Here is an 18,730-nt window from a genome sequence, read left to right on the forward strand (position 1 = left end):
TTACACTCACCACCACTTCACAGGAGCCTTTGACAGGTTGCAGTAGACATTAAGTCTCTGATATTTCCATGACTGACTGACAATTTGAAATTGCTCCCATCACCTTGATAGCATGGTAATGCACCTTGCATGTGGACTGTCTTTAAAGTGCAGGAAATTAGACTCCAAGTTGAGAGTCGCCTTTCAAGCAAATATGACAAGAAAATAGACTGCTTTTCTTCAGCACCCAGAGAAAAAAAAGACCCCACAGAAGCTGGCACGGAATAAGAGGTTATAGGAGAATGTGTCAGGAAGTATTATGGATATTGTGTGTTTAAGACAGGACATTTCAGATACTTAGAAGTCATACCCATTCCCCTTGACTACACCCAAGATATTTTTCTGCAGCCCCCCCCCCCATCTGCGTCAAATACTGTAGCGTTGACTTCATTTGCAAGCGCTCAACTCGGAGCTGACATGAAGAACTTACACTATCTCGCCGGAAGTCAGACGACAGGAGCGCAGCATGACAGAGAGAGTTAGAAGAGTTGAGGTGCTGCCAAGATCACGGCGGTGAAGGGTCTTTTTCACTTTGTCTCCTCAATTAGTTAAAGCTGGTCAGGAGTAGGAAGTAAAGCCTATGGAGATTATATGCTGTCGTCCACTTGCCATCAGGTAAGTGAGGATCCTGGCGGGGCTGTAGTCATGCTGTAGAGAAGAGTTAACTTCACCTACACTCCCTGTTAGCACTGGAACCAGTGGCTCAGTTCATCCTGACAGCTGCCATATTACTGCTTGAGAACTCTGTGAAAACTTCAAGAAGCTGCTGTAAGACCCGCTGTACTGTCATGGTGACATCTACGTGCGGCACGGGACTTGAGTTTGTTCGCTTTGATTGCCATTAAGGTTACAGCTAGCAATTATTTGCGTTGTTAATGAATGGATTATTAATGAGTTTGCAAAGATATGAAGCAGAAAAAAACAGCACATCCTCACATTTAAAGACAGTTCAGAGACAGTTTAGCAGTTTTTTTTTTTTTTTGCTTGATAAATGATCCATTATCAAAATTGTTGCTGATTAATTTTCTGGCGATCCACTAATCGATTAATCAACAAACGATTTCAACCCTCTCACTTGTTTTTTACATTGAACCTCAAATGCGTTAAAGAAGACGCCACAACCAGTGCATTTGTTTGTCAGTGCACCAGCAACATTCCCCACATCTGTACACAGGCAGCACTAGATGCTGATCCCTCACATTTACTTGTCTAGATTTAATTTATGGAGCCTAAGCCGGGGTGAAAATGTACAGGTAGCGTGTTATGACACTGGAAGCACTGTGCAGGTCGGGATGAATGTCTGTGATGGGCAGATTATTCAGACTAAAGTAGGCCTAAAGAATGATCTTGTCACATTTCACAGGCAGGATTAGGGATACACAGGAGGAGCGCTTCAGTCAGGAATTAGCGTCATGTGGTCTGCTGGAGACAAGCATGCAAGGTATTCGCCGAGACAGGCTTGGACACTTACTGCTCCATTTGTCTACTTAGTGATCAAATACCAAGGTTGATGGTTATTTCACTGTCGTTTGTGGTTTACGTGACATGCATTCATCTCTAAGTTGTGAAATTGTGCGAATTTCGGAGAACAGAACACCCTGTGGACATCCAGAACCAGGTTTCGTTTTTATCCATATATTACATGCCATTATACATATAAATTTACACAAAAACATCATCAGATACAACACATGATGCCATCACGAAGTGTAGCCCATAGCAGCACCTACTATATTTGTGGCTTTGCATTTTAAATGGAAGGGAGTGTGAGTGTCTCCAGGCTATCAGAATGAGCTATTACCACGATGATTGAAGAGTGAGGGAGCAAGTGAGCTAAAAGACAAAGTAGAAGCGGCCTGACAAATGAAATCAAACTTCATAAGACCTGCCAGTGGTGTCAGTTGTTATCCATATCTCAAGCGCATTATGGTACTGCAACGCAGCATACTGCCTTCTCATCTGTCGGCTCAAATTCATCACATTCTCGACTGTTTCTTTTAAGTCACAAGTGTCAGTGTGAAGAGGAGTCTTAATTGACAACTGAGTGGCACAGACGTGGACCGCTGCCTTTATTTTGGTGCCAAGAAGGGTTGTGTTGTTTTGATGAGCTATTATTGGCAGAAGCCAGTAGCAGATAGCAGCCGGCCTGGATATGGGAAGTGACATCAGACAGAGAGGAGCTTGTCATTGTCTTCAGGCGAGTTCAATCTAGCTGTAAGTTAGGAACAGCCTGTTGAAATGTCACTCAAAAGACTTTCTTATCTTTGGAGAGGAGAAATTGGGGCTCATTTGGTGAAATTTTATCTGAAATTATTTAGACGTTTGGCATCCGCTTTTTGAATAGCTAAAACAGGTTGGCATGGCTTCAAGAAGATTCTTTCTGCTAAATTAGACTTATTATGTCGAACACAGAAAGCTATCATCAGCCTCCAGTCTTCATATGCAGCACATTTGAGATCTGTAACCTAAATTTGCTGCAGTTTTTCTCAACATATTATTCATTTGTCAAATTTGACTGGAGGACTGATACTCTATCGTAGCATAGGGTTTAAGTAAACATAATTAAAGGCATGTCCAAAGCTCCACATTTCCTTCCTTACCTATACTGGTACCAAGCCATGCACATAGTTTTGATGTATATATGTGTTTTGAAAAATTAATCATTCAAAATGGGCTATTTTTAAGTGGATCCAGGGATATCTATTCACAATGAGCTCTGTGGATTATCCAGGGTAACTAGGACATTGTTTCTAGAAAGTGATGCCGCTGCTGAATTTTTAAATATATTTTTATTCATGCATGCACCGTGGCTCTAGGGATGGCAGTGTTGGTTTCTCTGCTGGCGGATCAGTCTGCAAGTCCATCGCTTTGGTCCAGATTGAAATATCTCAACAACCACTGGATTGATTGCCATTAGATTTGGTTCAGACATTCATGGTTTCCGCAGGATTAATCCCACTCACTTTTCCTCTAGCGCTGCCACAATTTGAATATATGAATGAGTATCGCGTCTCCTTAGATGAATTATAATAACTTTAGTGATCCCTTTAGTTGTCTCTTGTCTGTATGTTGATTTGTGACTGATTACCACCACCACCCTCAGCTGTACTTTGCGTTTGGTGCTAATTAGCAAATGTTAGCATGCTGACATGCTGAACAAAGATGATGAAAACTGTCTTGCCATCAGCATGTGAGCATGTTAGCATGCCGATGCTTAGCACGAGCTGCTAGTCTTAGTGCAGTAAACACTGCAACTTTTCACCTCCATTGTCTGGGGGCGGAGGCAGAACTCTCAGAGATGGATGTCTCAAAACATGAGCGAATAAAACAAAACTATCTGCATGGGTAGATCCCACTAGAGCTGCGAGTGAGGAGTGAATATGTTTGTGTAATTTCGGTGAACTGTAAATATGATTTGAGGACCGGATTGCACTCACCATTACAACTAATGTAAACTGTTGTTCTTGATACTATAACCAGCACTCTGAGCACATCTGGCATTTATAACCAGCTCACAGTAAATCAATGAGGCGTCTGTAACGTGGAGCTCAATAGACGCTCTTAATAATCACAATGTTCTCCTCTGATATTCACTCAGCTGGAGTACAGTGTAAATAAATAGCTCTCAGCGCAGTGCATCTTACTGTACATTGATCATGAGCACGAGACCCCAGGCAACAATGCACAGAAGAAAAATGGCTTCCTTATTTTCACTCATCCGAGGCTCGGTGCAGCCCCTTAATAGACAGAATCAGAATGTCTGCTGCAGTGTTGCAGGCTTTATGAGACCATTACTGCTTTTTATTGTGTATCCCTGGACTAATGGCTTTCTATAGTTCCTCTGATTTACGGCCCGTCAGCTTTGTGGCTGTCCATTAGAAAGGGAGGCTGACATCAAGCCAGTGGCTGAAGTGCCCACTGTTAATAAAAATAAGGAAGTCATGTCTCACACATAGACGCCAGGCTCCTTTAAACCTCTGTTCCAAAACACATTCACGGCTGCTTGTTTTTGTCTTTTCGTATGCTCCCCTTCTACTTCATAGGTGCTTTTATTAAGTCATTTACTGTGAACAAATATTACACTGTTGCTGAGTGACATAAATGACATGTCTACAGTTAGCAGGATAAATAAAAGTCTGTCATATCCATTAACACTAATGTTTGGAATGAGCTGCATTAAACTGGGTTTTTATGGGTGCTTTATTATAGTGCATAAACTGTGATCCTCGCACTTAAACACATCATTAAATATTAGTTTGTCATTAGGTTTTTATATTAAACCTTGCTTTTTTGTTTTATGTGTTAATGGAATAGGTGTTTTACACATATGAGTCAGTCACACATAGACGAGACTTACTGGTGCTGACATCAGTTATACCTGGCAAACACCTGTAACCTGAAAGGATAATTCCAGTTTATTACAACTTGCATCTCATTTTGTAGTTTTGGCAATCGATTACTGTAACATTATACTCAACAAAGTCATAGCTGAGGTCTGGAAACATGGTAACATCGCTAAAAAGAAGGGAGACGGCAAGAAACGCTGATTTAATTTAATTTTTAAAATTAATTTAATTTTTTCACTTTATTAGACAGGGGACCATATAGATGCTACGTTTTAAACCCCAAGGCCACCAGTATGGCCCATGATGAGAGTTTAACCCCCCCCCAGTTAGCCAAACTTATTTGAAGGAGAAAACAAAGGTGTACAGTAAATTCTGACCTAAAATGGCTAGTGTAAACATTTTGTGGTTCAACTTTGTCCAAGGATACTTACTGTTGTTGTGATAGCAGAGTTTTCACCAACAATCTGGGTGTGCTGATTCCTCTAAAGTTGTTTAGATAATCTCACTAAAGTGTTCATCTGACTGTTTATGTTTCTTAGCTGTTTTGCCGCGTTCCTGCATTTTTGCAATTACGCCGCTGAGTGATCACGTGATAGAGATGATGGCCAAAACAAAACTGTTTAAATGTCATAATGGACAGGAATGATCCTTTTAAAGAAAATCTTTGTTCTCTCTCGAAGAAAATATTAATTTGCAGAAAGTAGAGAGTAGTTCTTTTCCACAGCATAAAATTTAACATGCAAAGCAGGAAAGCTCAGTTGTGAACCATTACATTAATGATGGCTCTGTTCCATTTAGGTGTCCTAGTTCGAGGTCCAGCTGTCATACATGCTGGCTCACTGACATGACTTAGTGGGACTCCTGAAGGAATGGAGCCATTGTTAATATTAAATAATTACACAATGTTATTAGTTTCACCTGTGGTTTTGCAGCTATAAGTAGTCAAAATGTTTTGATATTTGAAGTGGATCAGCCTTTGAATTCTAATCAGATCCGTCTTTAAATTCCTACCAGACTAGACTCGGATGATGATAAGTTCAAGCAAATCATTTCCGTGCCCATTTCCAGGGGGCATTTCCAAAAAAAAAAATCGGAAATGCAAAGATCACAGATGTAAATCAGATCATTTACCTGCTCTTTGTTACGGCTGCCTCACAACGTGAGCACATGCAGACAAACAGGAAGGAATGTTTAATTTAAAGGGGATCGTAAATGGATCACTATACAAGAAAGCCACCTCAGACTTTTATCTCCGTTGGCTCTTGTATGACCTTTCATACTGCATTTTTTTTATGTACAGCTGGACTAACTTTAAAGCCTGCTGAGTCGCAGGACAGCGCTCTTACCTCAGATAATCTGTCCTGAATCTTCCATAAACCTCATTTTATTAGCTCATACACAAGGATCATCCATGTGGAATTAGAGCGAAAAAATTTTAACCGTGACAATTTAACTTCCTTCAGATGTTCTGACAGGAAATCACATTGTGCAAAACACAGAACGCAGTTGTTGTACACGACTGCATGTGATACATAATTAGCGAAATTTGCTCTGAAAACCGCAGATACCTCGTCAATATTTCGCCGTCTTTCCCTAATTGTTAGCGCTGTATCAGAGCCACAGGCGGGGGTTAGGCAGGTGATCCCTGACGGGGGTGGAGCCCGTCCTGCTTCACACAAAATCAATTCTGGCCTTTGGTGTTGGCAAGCCAGCAGGGTTGGGGGCAAGGAGGGGGAACACATGTCTGACACCTCCTGACTTTTTCATGAGGTACTGTTTGAAGTTTTAAGCCCCCACAGAGGATTCTTGGGGCGATGAATATAAAAGGGGGTGCAGCTTAAAGCTCAGGCATATTATCATCAATGAAGACTGTTACCCAGTTTGATGAAGAAAGTCAAATATTTTTTATTTTTTTATTTACCATCACCTTTCATTTTTAAGACCTGGAAAGATAAATACTACACCCGTCAAAGTCTAATTTATGTGAATGCTTCTCCAATAATGGCAAGTATTTTCTTTCATGATGGACGTGCTTTCATTATAAGCTCCTCTTAAGTCGTCCTTCTCTAGAGTGGTTCTGTTCTTTCTCTGTTCATGCGCTGTGGTGGGCACAAAGAAGAGGAGCATGACCTCAAAGCATCTTTTGTTAGAGAGGCAGTGGAGGGTGGTGGCTGTGATTCATGTGATGGGGTGAGGAGGTGTGGTAGGTACTGAGGAGGGTGGGCCGACAATGACAAGCTCGAGTTCTGCCGTCCCGGTGGTCCTGTCTTTCAGCTGTCCTCGTAATAACTCTACTCTGCACGTCTTTGCAAAATGTTTGATAGCAACACGTTCCATTTCCAACTATGAGAATTAGATGTGTATTTTCATGATTGAAGTCTTGCCTCTTAGATACAGTTTGGAACCGTTACAGTTAATTACCTCTGGCAAGAAGGAAACATTTTCACCGCTGTTTGTCTGTTTGTTTCTCATGGTATTTAAAAAAAAAACGATCAAAAGATTCAAAGTCTTTGGTATAGGTCTGGGTCAGGGAGATTCAATGTGGCCCCATTTTTTGATGCACTTTACTTTCTGGCGTGTAACTTTTCAAGCACATAACTTTTTTAAGTACTGAAAAAATTGATTTTGTCCAAATAAGGGTACCACTTTCTAAGAAGGTGCCCATTATAAAGGGTTTATATGTTGTAACTAATGGCTTTGTTAATACATACATACATATTACGTATTTAAATTTGGTCATGTACAAGAATGAAATGTCGTACTATTACTAGACAATAGGATTTTTTTTTTTTTTAATTTATAGCAGTCATCTGGGTTTTTATTTGCCTGTTATATAAGCCACAATAAATACTGATCATAAAAAAGAGAGATCAGTACATTCTGTGTGATTTCTAGTTTTGTTTATTGATGAAAATACATGCAATATTTTTTTTTTTTGTTCATTGTATTTTTCTTTTCCAGTAATTGACACACATTACATTCAACAGTGCACCAAATCCAAAGAAGTGTCATTCGCTGACTTCCTCTAACAGATGCTGGTGCTCGTCTCATGGAAGTGCAATGTCCTGGATCTGGTGGCGCTGCCATATAACTGCTGTATAAATAGATTCCTATGACAGAGCCATTCATCTCCAGCCATGAAAACATCAACATTAAAAGACAGCTCGCCGAGACCTCTGTGCTTGTTAGGGCAAGATCAGCAGTCCAGATGCCCAAGATGTAAACTCGTGAAGGGAAGATTAATTTATCTGTCATCCCTGCCTTTGACAGGAGTTATAAATCTGATTTAGCTGTTGAGCAGGGGCCATGAAGAAGGGCAGTTGGACATTAAGATTTCAAAGGAGTGATATCAAGAAGACTAACTCGTGACTCACGGCCTGCCACAAACGGGTCAAAAGTTCTTGTGGGAAGTAGCGTGCATGTGGTGTGATGTTTTGCAATTTTGGGAAAAAAAAGGGGGGCCTCTGCTCATCTCTCTTTCTGTGTATTATTTTCAAAATGGCGGCGATCATGTGAGGCGCCTCGGACAAAAAGCGGGCACAGGGTGTCAAAGGAGCTATTTACTGGTAGATGGATGGGAACAGGCGATACGAGGTGGTCACATCCTGTGACCATCTGCACGGGAGTCATGCTAGTTATTCAGATCGGACACAGATGCTCGGGTATAACATGAGCCTCTATGCAGATATTTGGATGCGTGACAAAATGTTTAGTGCACCAGTTCATGGAATGTTAAGCGGATACCGACGTGCCAGCGTTCTCTACAAGTTCATTTGTGTTTTCCACGTTATATCTGCTTTGTTTTGCCAATCTGAACTTTCAGTATTTGTCTTTGCGTGAACTTTTCCCTCTTCAGAACTTCTGATTTGTCGATGTGAACATAAGTATTTCTGTTTTTGTGAAATGAACTTCATCCTCTTTAGAGCCTCAAAATTTAAGCCACCTAGGTTCTGGCAATGTCAACGTTACTGTGTGTGTTTGGGACCTTTTTTCTTGTGAGACTAAACCTATCAGAGGGTTAAAGAAACTCTGAGGCGTTTGCTGACACTGAAATCACTCTGTGCATAACACACTGCTTTAAGATGCTTAAGGTGGGGATAAAATGCCATACCACATTAAACAGCTAAATGACCTGATCACAGCGATGTGTAGGTGTAGCGTGGGTGGTGGGAGGGGCGACACACGATGATGAATCTCTTCCTTTGAAGCCTTTTTCTTTTCAGCGTGTCTGTGTTGCTTTCACTCAGATGAAACCACATTCTTTCTATGGTAAACAAGACGCTTTTGTGACGGGAACAAAGAGTGAATGGAGGTTTTTAAGGGAGTCTATTGTTACTACATATGGATGTCAACTGGAAGGACACTGAATACACTCACAAGTCTTACAGTTGTGTAACGTAGTCTGCCGAGGTGGCGGAAAGAGAATACTTACTTAACTACAATTTTGAAATTCTTGCTCTCTACTTGAGTAGTTCCATGTCTTACTATTATAAACTTGTACAACTCCACTACATTTCACTGAAAATATTCTGCTGTATAACAGTGAGAGAAAGAGTACGTTCACTCAACTACTGTACTTAAGTGCTGAATTTTGAGATAATAGTACTTGGTTTGAGTATTTTATGTTACATTACTTTGTACTGCCACTCAACTACATTTCAGAGTTAAATATTCACTTTAACTCCACTTCAGTTATCTTACAGCTTTTTGCAGATTCAGATTGTTAATGCAAAATATAAAAAATTAATTTTAATGTGTTATAACCTATCTGGAACTATACTTTGTATAGCAGATCAAATTAGCCCCACTGTAACCACCTGCAATTTTAAAGTGATACAAACATTAGCGTATTAATAATTCTAATCGAATAATATAATTCACGTTATGCATAAGGAGAACTTTTGCTACTTTTACTTAAGTTCTTCTTCCACCATTGCTGTATTGATATTGTATTGTTCCTTTCATTCTACATGTTTTTGGTAGCTATAACGTCACGTCTTACTATCCAAGATACTGTCAGACAAAGTGAGTCCGTAGCTGCAAGACCACTGAGTCTAATGAATGCAGGAAAGGTGACTTTCTTTGCCTATGAATTTGTAAATGGAAGATTTGTGTTATTTCATCTTTCAAAAGTTCCACAGTCTCGCTTTAAGGAAAAATCTCAATGCAGGACACTAACACGTAGGCTTCATGTAATGGAGCGTTTTACTTTTATTTAAGGAAATGCTTTGAATACTGAGTAAATCACTGGTCTGCTGCATTTTTCATCCCCAGCTCCAGTAATTCACTAACTGTTAATAAAGTAAATTTCAGTGGTCTCCTCTCCCCAATAAATTCCCATACATTACAGTACAAAGTAAGCCATAACATACTGCTGACTTAAGTGAACCTAATTACATTAATGATGGCATCAATTACTCCACTGGTGTGGTTTGGCCACTGTGGTGCATTTTTTTCCCAGAGCTGTGGCACAGAGGACAGTGGGAATTTTGACATGTCAAAGCGTCCAGGGCCAGAAGCAGGATTAATGGCCGCCTGCCTGCATCCAAGGTCCTTCAGCAGTAATTGCAAGCAGAATCTGACTCTATGATCTCAGCAGCGGTATGCAACATGCCAAAACAGCCTCCCTTTGACGGATTGCCTTCCTGCAGTAATAACCTAAGCACGTTCGTTCTCTCAAATTAGGCATCGCACGCCTCCCACACCACAAAACAGGAGCAACGACGTCTTTCCACCTCCTCTGAATATACATCCTAGCATATATTTGGCTGCTTTGACAGATCTGAGTTGAAATTGCTTTCTAGTTCACAAAATCTGCTTTTGTTGGCCGCATCGCTTCACCTGCAGCTGACAAGTGTTGGGATTAAATTTTTTGAATAAAAGATGTAATATTCATCTCTCGCAGCTTCGCAGAGCAGACCTAATGAAATGCTCCTCCAGAGTCACGCCTCAAACGTCTTCAGGGCATTCTCACTGTTTTAGCCACTCTGCTGTGTTAGCCTCCAGACCTGTGCAGGAATAAATCCCACTGTGCGTCTCACTCTCTCATTCTCTCAGTTGATAGTTTGTGTCCAGCCTCAGGACAGAGGGACTCCTATGTGCTGCTCTGTGGTGGGTTGTGTTCTCTGGAGCAGTTAAAAGCCTGGCAGCTCCACCCCATGACTGTCCAAACACAGTTGACTCTGGGCATCCACATCAAACAGAGCTCTCTGCGAAGCCCATTGGAAAGTTAACCACGGGGTGCTGAGCTTATTTATTTATTTTCCACATATAAAAATCCGCCTGGCTTCAAATTCTTTCTTTCTTTTTTTTTTTTTTTTTGAAACAGAATTTACTCATTAGCGTTTGTAATTGACGGGACAAAACTGTATTTGAAGAGCGGTTTTGACACCGCACCCGGTTCTACTCAGCTCTTCTGGATGGAGTCGAAAGCAAGATCCAGAGCGAGTAACAAGAAAAGACAAGTTAATGAAAGATCCTTTCAGTCTGCTTCTCAGCGCCACTCACAACGGACATGTCAGAGTGAAATGAACTTTCCCGGCAGTGTGTGTTTTAGAGCGCACGCAGTGCAATCACTAATTCATCCTGCCTTGTGATCCCTGACGTTGACATTCGAGGGTAGATGCTATGTGAAAATGTAAATAAACTTTAGAGGAGCTTTGGGTCAGTGTGGGATGAAATTTATAGTTTTGGCATTTACTCTGCAGTCATCATTCATCCTCCTGTCGAGAGCAGAGGCCTTGATCAGCAGAGCCTCCGCTGGCCCTCAGATGACCCGCAGCCTATCTGACCAGCTGTGGTTCAGATGCCTCAGTCTGAGATGTTCACATTACTGTAATAACTGAAGCTATTAACCCCTTCTGTTCTACAGCAGCCCCAACAAGAAATCATCTCTTTGTCTTGTTCCTGTATTGGCAGGAAATACTTTTGAGAGTGATCATCTGGATCTTTGGGATAAAACTTAAAGGGGTCAATTCACTCAGATCACGTACAAAAAGCATATTTTCTCTTTTAGCTGGAGTCGCATCAAGCTGTCGGTTCCATGTGTTGAGAATTTCCTGTTACTCGGGATCATCTAGAGACCACACCTTTCTATTTCTATTGACTATTTCTTTTGTAGTTCTAATGAGCTGTGTCAAATCAACCAGTTAATTTTTTCTGGAAAGAGACACTGCTGTTAAGTTTTACAAATTGCTAAACTTGTATTCACTTCTGTTGTATTGGTGTAGTGGCAGAAGTTTCAGAGGCTGATATGTCAAAGCCGTGGCACATAAAACAAAACTATCTACTACAATCTCATGATTTTTGGTGAACCAAGCCTTCAAAGAAGAAATAAGATGTCCCCACTGTAACCTAGATTATAATCGATTTGTCAGCAGCTCTGAACTCTGCAGGGTATGTGCACTATGTAACGGAGTGTACAGCCCTGTAAAAGCCAAATCAAACCCTAATAATGGGAAGGTGGCCTTCAAGCAAAGTGCCAATTATTTTGAATTGCTCTATTAAAGGCGGCAATCACAACTGTCATGTTTGCATTTGGACATAACGGCTCACTTGTGGTGGTTTGAGTTCACGTGGGTGGAACTGCAGTGTAATAAACACATGCAGTTTTACATAACCTCTTGAAGCAAATGATTTTGTTTGCTGACTGCATGCCATAACACATAACTGACTGACAACAGGAAAGCTCGGTATTTTCTCACTTCAGCCGAGAGAACAAAGCCTCTCTCTGTTTTTCCTCCTTTTAACAGGTGAGCGCTCCAGCTATTAATTTGTGTAGGGCCACCTACTTTAATTGGTCTTAATCTGGAGTGAGTGGCTTTGATCTCTCTGACAGTTTGACTGCATTAGCACGAGTGTGCAGGCTAATCCTTTGCGTAGCTTGTTCTTTTGGCGCAGCCAGAGGCCTGTCCAACGATAATATGTCAGCTGAGGGATAAGCCCTCATCAAACAACCAGGTCTAAGCTTCTGGAAAATGGGGGTTGAAGGGCCACCATCATGCTGTGCTTCAAACAAAGATAGAGACGTAAACCGGACCGTGTAACTCTCGGTTCAAACCTCAAGAGGGACATTTTCAAGGTTTTCAAGGTTCGTGTCCTTTTTACGCAAACGTTTCGGCGTCTTCCATCCTGTGACTGCACACTTCTTGCTTTATGATAAACACTATTACATGGTCTTCTAACCTCGAGCGAGTCTCAGGCGTTACAATGAATTCAGTATTTCCATCATCCCACCGCTGTTCATACACACACTTGCATGCATGATCAACATGTCCAAACAGTGGCTTTATCTGTGCTGTGTCATCTTATTAGAAAGCAACAAGCGTATGAAGTGTTTGTCCTGAACTTGAGTTGAACTCCCATGAATTATGATAACCATCGCACAGTCAACAATATCTGCTTTCAGGAAAGGAATAGAGAGATAGTGTTTGAAATGGAGAAAATAGCAGCACTTGTGCTTCCCGAGTGATTATATCACACATCATGGTGATTTACTTATCACGACTGGCATATCTTGTCTTCAGTGGATCTTTTGTTTTTCTGTTCTGTAATGGAGGGATGTTAGCTGGGTTTTCTTGAGGATTGCATGTGAAAAGGCCAAATATATCACTTAATGCTAATTCAGAGAGGACAGTTAGAAAGCAAATGGGTTCCCAAATATTATTATGTTCATAAATCTATGTTAAATTCATTGTTTTTTCCCACTTTTACTGCCTGTAAGTTGAGTCTTTGCTAACCATTGACATTTATTGGGTCTGTTTCTCGTTGGATGAGAATATGTTGTTCGGGCCTTGAGTGAAGAATACAGAGACTGAATTTTAATTCAAAACAGATTTTCCCAGTTCTTTCATAATACATTTTACTTTTAAGGCCTTGAGCTGAGTCAAATGTGTGTTTTTGAAAACAACCTCCTTGAATTTATAGTCCAAGCTATAAGATAGCCACGGGATATGAATTAATTTTAGTGTAGTTTTATGGCCTTTTGTGCGATTGTCATCTTGTGACCCCTTCGAAGGAGATATTTGCATCCCATACTTAAACTAACCTGAACTCGAGTATAAAATGTTTGTTTAGATTGGTATTTAAGCATGTTTATGCAAATACAATAAAACATGCACAAATTCAGAAAAAAAAAAACTTTATGTATTATGTTCATTGTGTAACCTGCCTTCGCCAAATCTTCTCAGCTCACAGCTTCGACACGCTAGGGGGCCACCTGTAACTTTCATTTGTATTTTGGGGCCATTTGGCGGATCTGTCATCCATCAGAAAAAAGCAAAAATATTTGGTACACCGGGGACACTATTGGAAGGTGACTCGCCAGTCATGGGCACAAGGTAAAGATTAATCAAACGTTATGTGTACTATCACCAGCTGGCAGCACCAGCCTCTAAGCTTTTGAGTGAGTAAGTCCGCAGAGAGGCCTGTGGCACAGCTGAGTTTGTCTTGTAAAAGTGCAGCTGTCCAAGACATGACAGCTACAGCATTAGCAGGGCCATTAAGAGGTGTAGAACATTTCCAGGGAAACCATTTGAAAAATGACAACCCCCGGCACTGCTGAGATATTAATTATACGCAGCACCCATGGAAAATAAGCGAAAACAGTTGGTAAGACAAAAGACGCCTTGTGTTCTCACAAGATGCCATGTTTGTGCATCAAGCATTTAATAAGCAATAAAAAGGAGGAAGGAAAGAGGGGGAAAAGCTAAATTTTAACTGTTGCCAGTAGCAAACATTTTTGAAACACGAATGGCTGCAGTAATGACTAATTACAGATCAGCTCATTTTCCAAAATTAAACAAGAATTCAGTGCGAGAATTAGAGATGATTCCTGAGGAGAGCAGTTTTGAAGCAGCCTTTTCCTAAACAATTTGCTCTCAGGACAAAAAAGGTAGATAAATAGATGCAAAATGATTTTTTCCTGGGAGAGTGTCACTGCACTATCACTGTGATGTTTGATCATGTACTAAACTGCAAAATCTCTTTTTGCAGAAAAATTTACTATTCCAAAAAAATTGAATCATTCAGTTATAGCAGTTATAACAACTTCCAACATCACTCAATAACCTGGTAATAAAGTGTGGAAAAAAAACTGAGGAGTCTGGATGCTGGAGTTGAAAAGTTTCCTTTTAGTCAATCTAGGTGTTGATCTTCTCCTGGCTCTTAATCCTACTACACTCTTGTCACACATAACTGATACGAGAACTGATCAGGTGTGAAGTTGAGACGTAGATTTGGGGTAAAATATGAGTCATTTTGTCATAAATAAACCTCATGAAGCAGCTCTCAACTAGTTTTGCCATGTTATAAAAGACGAGAGGTGGAGGTCAGTGGGAAGCTGAACTTGTTTTGGCTCCTGCAGAGGGTGTACAGAATAGAGATTAGACTTTTTACATATGGGATATTTTCATCCCTTTATGCATAAAGCAGTTTCATAATGACTCAATCTGCCCGTAGTGTTAATTGGGGATTAATTTGCTGTGTTTTCAGTAAGTTGAAGGCATTAACAAGGATCCAACAAGGTGCCTCCTAATTAAAACTGCAAGTCCCTGAGAGTGTTATAATTCCCATAAGAATGTAGTCCATTAATTGGTCATAACTAAACCCTGTGTAGAGTTGATTACAGTGATGATGGTGAGCCTAGTCAGAGTAGTTTAAACTCTAAAACTATTGCATATAGAGGAGCTATTTCCTGTCCTCTTCTCAAGGGAATGAGGGGAACTGATGATGGCCACATAATGTCTATTCACAGAGTCTCATAAATAAAGAGCTGCCCCTGAGTGCAAACTATGTTTATTATAGCTGCCTGAACCTCTGTGCCAGCCCTTGGAGTTACTTATGCAGATAAATGCAGCACCATTCATCATCACTTCTATTCATAAATAGCCAATAACTCATCTCTCTCCATATGGAAGATTAGACCTTGGAAATGTGACTTAAGCACAGGAAGTATTCAGTTCATGAAAAACATGAGTGATCGCACACACACTCACACACACACACCCATCTCCCCTTTACTCATTATATCTTATTCTACATGTCATTTCCCTGCTCAGCTATCATCTGCGAGGCCCGTAAAGAATCATAGGAGTAGCTTCTCGGTGGTATGCTGACTGAGAGCAGATGAGGTCTTTTTTTCTTTTTTTCTTTCTTTCTTAGTGTGCTGGTTTGCAGAGAAGAGGCCACAGAGGTGCATAGACTGATGAGAAGGGATGATGTATGTAGCGCCGGTGTCCCGGCTCTCCTCTGGCCCATTGTCATTAATCACGGCCATTAGGCTCCCCCTCCACCGCTGCTCGCCTTGTCTGCGCCCAGCCATCACAGCCTCCCTTTTGTCTCATATCCATAAAGGGAAAGGCCGTATACTTTCACCTCGCCTCCCACTGCAGAGATACAGGGATGCTAAAAAGGGCGCTAGCATGCGTTCTGGGGAATTAAAAGTTATAATTTATCTCATTATGACGTAGAAGACGTTTTGTTATTGCGAAGCAGAGGTGCTTAATTCAGAGGTTTATCGTTCTGCAGATTTCTTTTTTCCACACTGATCCACGACCATGGTGTGATTTACTATTTTATCTTGGAAATAAGTCGAATTGTTTTAATCTAAGCTCTCACATTATCACGCTGTTGTCTCCGCGAGCTAATCAGCAGTCAGAGTCGCTCTCCTCTCCTCGGCACAGTCTTCACATCGTTAAGTCTCCCCCCATCCTTCGTGTCATCAAACCCAAGAGGTCTGATATGATAATATGTGTGAACTGAAATGTGAAAGCAATTCATATCACTTTCCAAGGGCTTTGAATGTTTGATTTGCATAACTAGAGAAAATGATATTAGATGGGCATATTGATTTAATTTCATCCTAGAGCGCTGTTAATTATGGTATCATAAAAGTGTCATCTCTTTATTATCGGGTTCAGAATGGGGGTTGATAGCTGGTGTTGGCGAAGTACTCGCATTGCTACGGGAAGGCTATCATCATGATATTGTTTAGCATAATTTTACATTATGAGGCTGGGTTACGATACGGCAGATATAGCCTTTTTTTTATTATCATCATCTCTTGATAAAAACTCAAGATTTGACTTTAAAGGATTAGCTGTATCTATTCTTACTTTGTTCTTTGATATTGGATGAATACGTCTTCTCAATGATCAGTTCTGAATGTTTTACATCTGCTACACTTTGCATGCCCCCCTCCCTCCATCCCCGTCTGCCGGCGTCTTGATTTATATTCCATTTTTAACGGTATTACATGTTGAACATCATACGACCAGAAAAGGAGCACGTTCTTGCTTTCAAGTCGATGAGTAACATGTGTCTTGCACATGGCCTTTGTGTGTGTTTTCATATCATAAAGCACACAATCTGTATGGGATTATGGGATACCTTTCCCCGTGTAGCTATGCATGCACATCCTGAATAGTGCACCCAGTAATGGTTACTGGGAGGATGCTGAACAAATGAAGTATCCCCTCCTCTCCTTCCAGCTGAATTCCGATCTTTACAAATGGATTCCCTGAGTGCAATTTATCTAAATGAACAGTAATCATTATTGTAGATCTACCCCATCCTTAATGCTGGAGCACTATTGAACAGATATCTCTTTAAACACAGCAAATAGGTGGTCTGGGCTGAAGGAAGGCTGAGTGCATTCATTACTTCTCGTCCCTCTTTTTTTCCTCAGGAACACAAAGCAGTGCATAATGTGCAATCTGATAAGTGTTCTCTTGCGCACGCCAGGCCCCCCCCCCTCACACACACACACACACACACACACACACACACACACACACACACACACACACACACAAACACACCCACACCCACACTCATCGTCCTATACATCACTGGCCGGCTCAGCTGTGGTTTGCGAGAGGAGAACTCTGGGATTGGTGTGGCTGAAGTTGATGAATAGGCCTGCGAGGGTGAGAAACTCCAGGGCCAAGCTGTAGGTCCATCCCCATGGCATGTGATGCTGATTGGCTTTGTCCTGTGCGGCCGCTCTGGAGAAGCGGACATTAAGATTAAGTGATGCTGTCGTGTCGGGGAGCAGTGCACTGCATCATCCTGGGGAAGAGACAGCTGCGGTGGTTAATCCTTCATCGCCAGGGGAGCGCTGCCAGAGCAGAGATATACAGCCAAAGATAACCCTCCATAACTTCTGCTAAAGATCAGAAACTTTGAGTTCGCATCCATCTGTCCTCAATCCTCACTTAAAAATGAGGAATGAGCAGAGGCAGCGCTGCAGACAGTTGAAAACAAATGGAGCAAATAACATCAAGATGAGGTGAATGTTTTAGTGAGAGGTAATCCCTCTCTAACTAACAGCGAGTAGAAACCGGTCATTGTGCAGCTCGTACTGCAGCTTCTGTGAGAGGAGGGAAAAGAAACAAGGGCAAACAAACAGAAACCCATTTACACAGCTTCTGCCATCGCTCTCGTGTCAGTGGCTAACGGACACAAGTGTACTTTATCACACGTCCCGGGTTGTTGGAATTTCCAGTAGATGGAAAATCACATTTAAACAGAGAAAAAAAGCCACTCAGAGCTGAGCCAAAGTGCTCTGTATTTATGTGTCTGCGTGTGGCATCAGCATATTTTAGATTGCTGGGGTTTGCATGTTTGTTGTTGGTTTGATGTAGCTGTCGTGATTTGATGGATGAACACCATCATGTAAAGAGTAAAAGGAGAGGTCTGAGCTGCGAGAGGAAGCCGACATGTTATACTGCCCGGGATGGCCTGAAAAGACATTACAGCAGGATCAGTCTCTTTCCATCCACTTCACCCTCTCCACCGCCAAAAGCCGTCCTGCTTGAACTTTACCATTTACATTTTCATACCACTTGTGCTCTCACGTTTTTCTTTTTTTTTTTTTTTTTTTTTTTTCTGAATATGGTAATTTCCTCAAGAAAGCCTCTGAGATCCTGTGGGATGATATATTTTGTATTGCGTAGGCATACCTGCAGAGAGCACTTGTGACATTGACATATTAGTTACGGTGTCTCCTGGAATCTGATAACTTCAAATTTGCCACCTTGTTAAGTTTTGATTTATGTGATACCATTTCACTAAAGTAATTGGCCTGGCCTGTTGTAGAAAATAATCAGCCTCTCTGCAGAACAAATGCTGGGCCATGCTAATGAGGCAGCCCGAGTGCTGAACTGATGCTGCCGACTGACAGTTATTAATGATTGTTATGATATACAGACGAGTCGAGATTGGACTGAGTTGGGTGAAGAAAAAAAAGAGTGACATTTAAAAAATACGGCATATTGGGAAGTACTAATGAAGTAATATACTGCTAGGAAAACAATCATGTGCGTTGTCAAGGCAATGTGTAATTA

General features: G+C 41.2%; 1 long non-coding RNA gene across 3 annotated transcripts in view; it reads left to right on the top strand.

The window, feature by feature from the left end:
• The window catches only part of LOC130162956 (uncharacterized), a 145,230-nt gene that overhangs the window by 39,219 nt on the left and 87,281 nt on the right, over positions 1-18,730 (top strand). The gene's annotated exons all lie outside the window — the stretch shown is intronic.

The sequence above is a fragment of the Seriola aureovittata genome, chromosome 21, assembly GCF_021018895.1.
Source record: "Seriola aureovittata isolate HTS-2021-v1 ecotype China chromosome 21, ASM2101889v1, whole genome shotgun sequence".
Taxonomy (NCBI): domain Eukaryota; kingdom Metazoa; phylum Chordata; class Actinopteri; order Carangiformes; family Carangidae; genus Seriola; species Seriola aureovittata.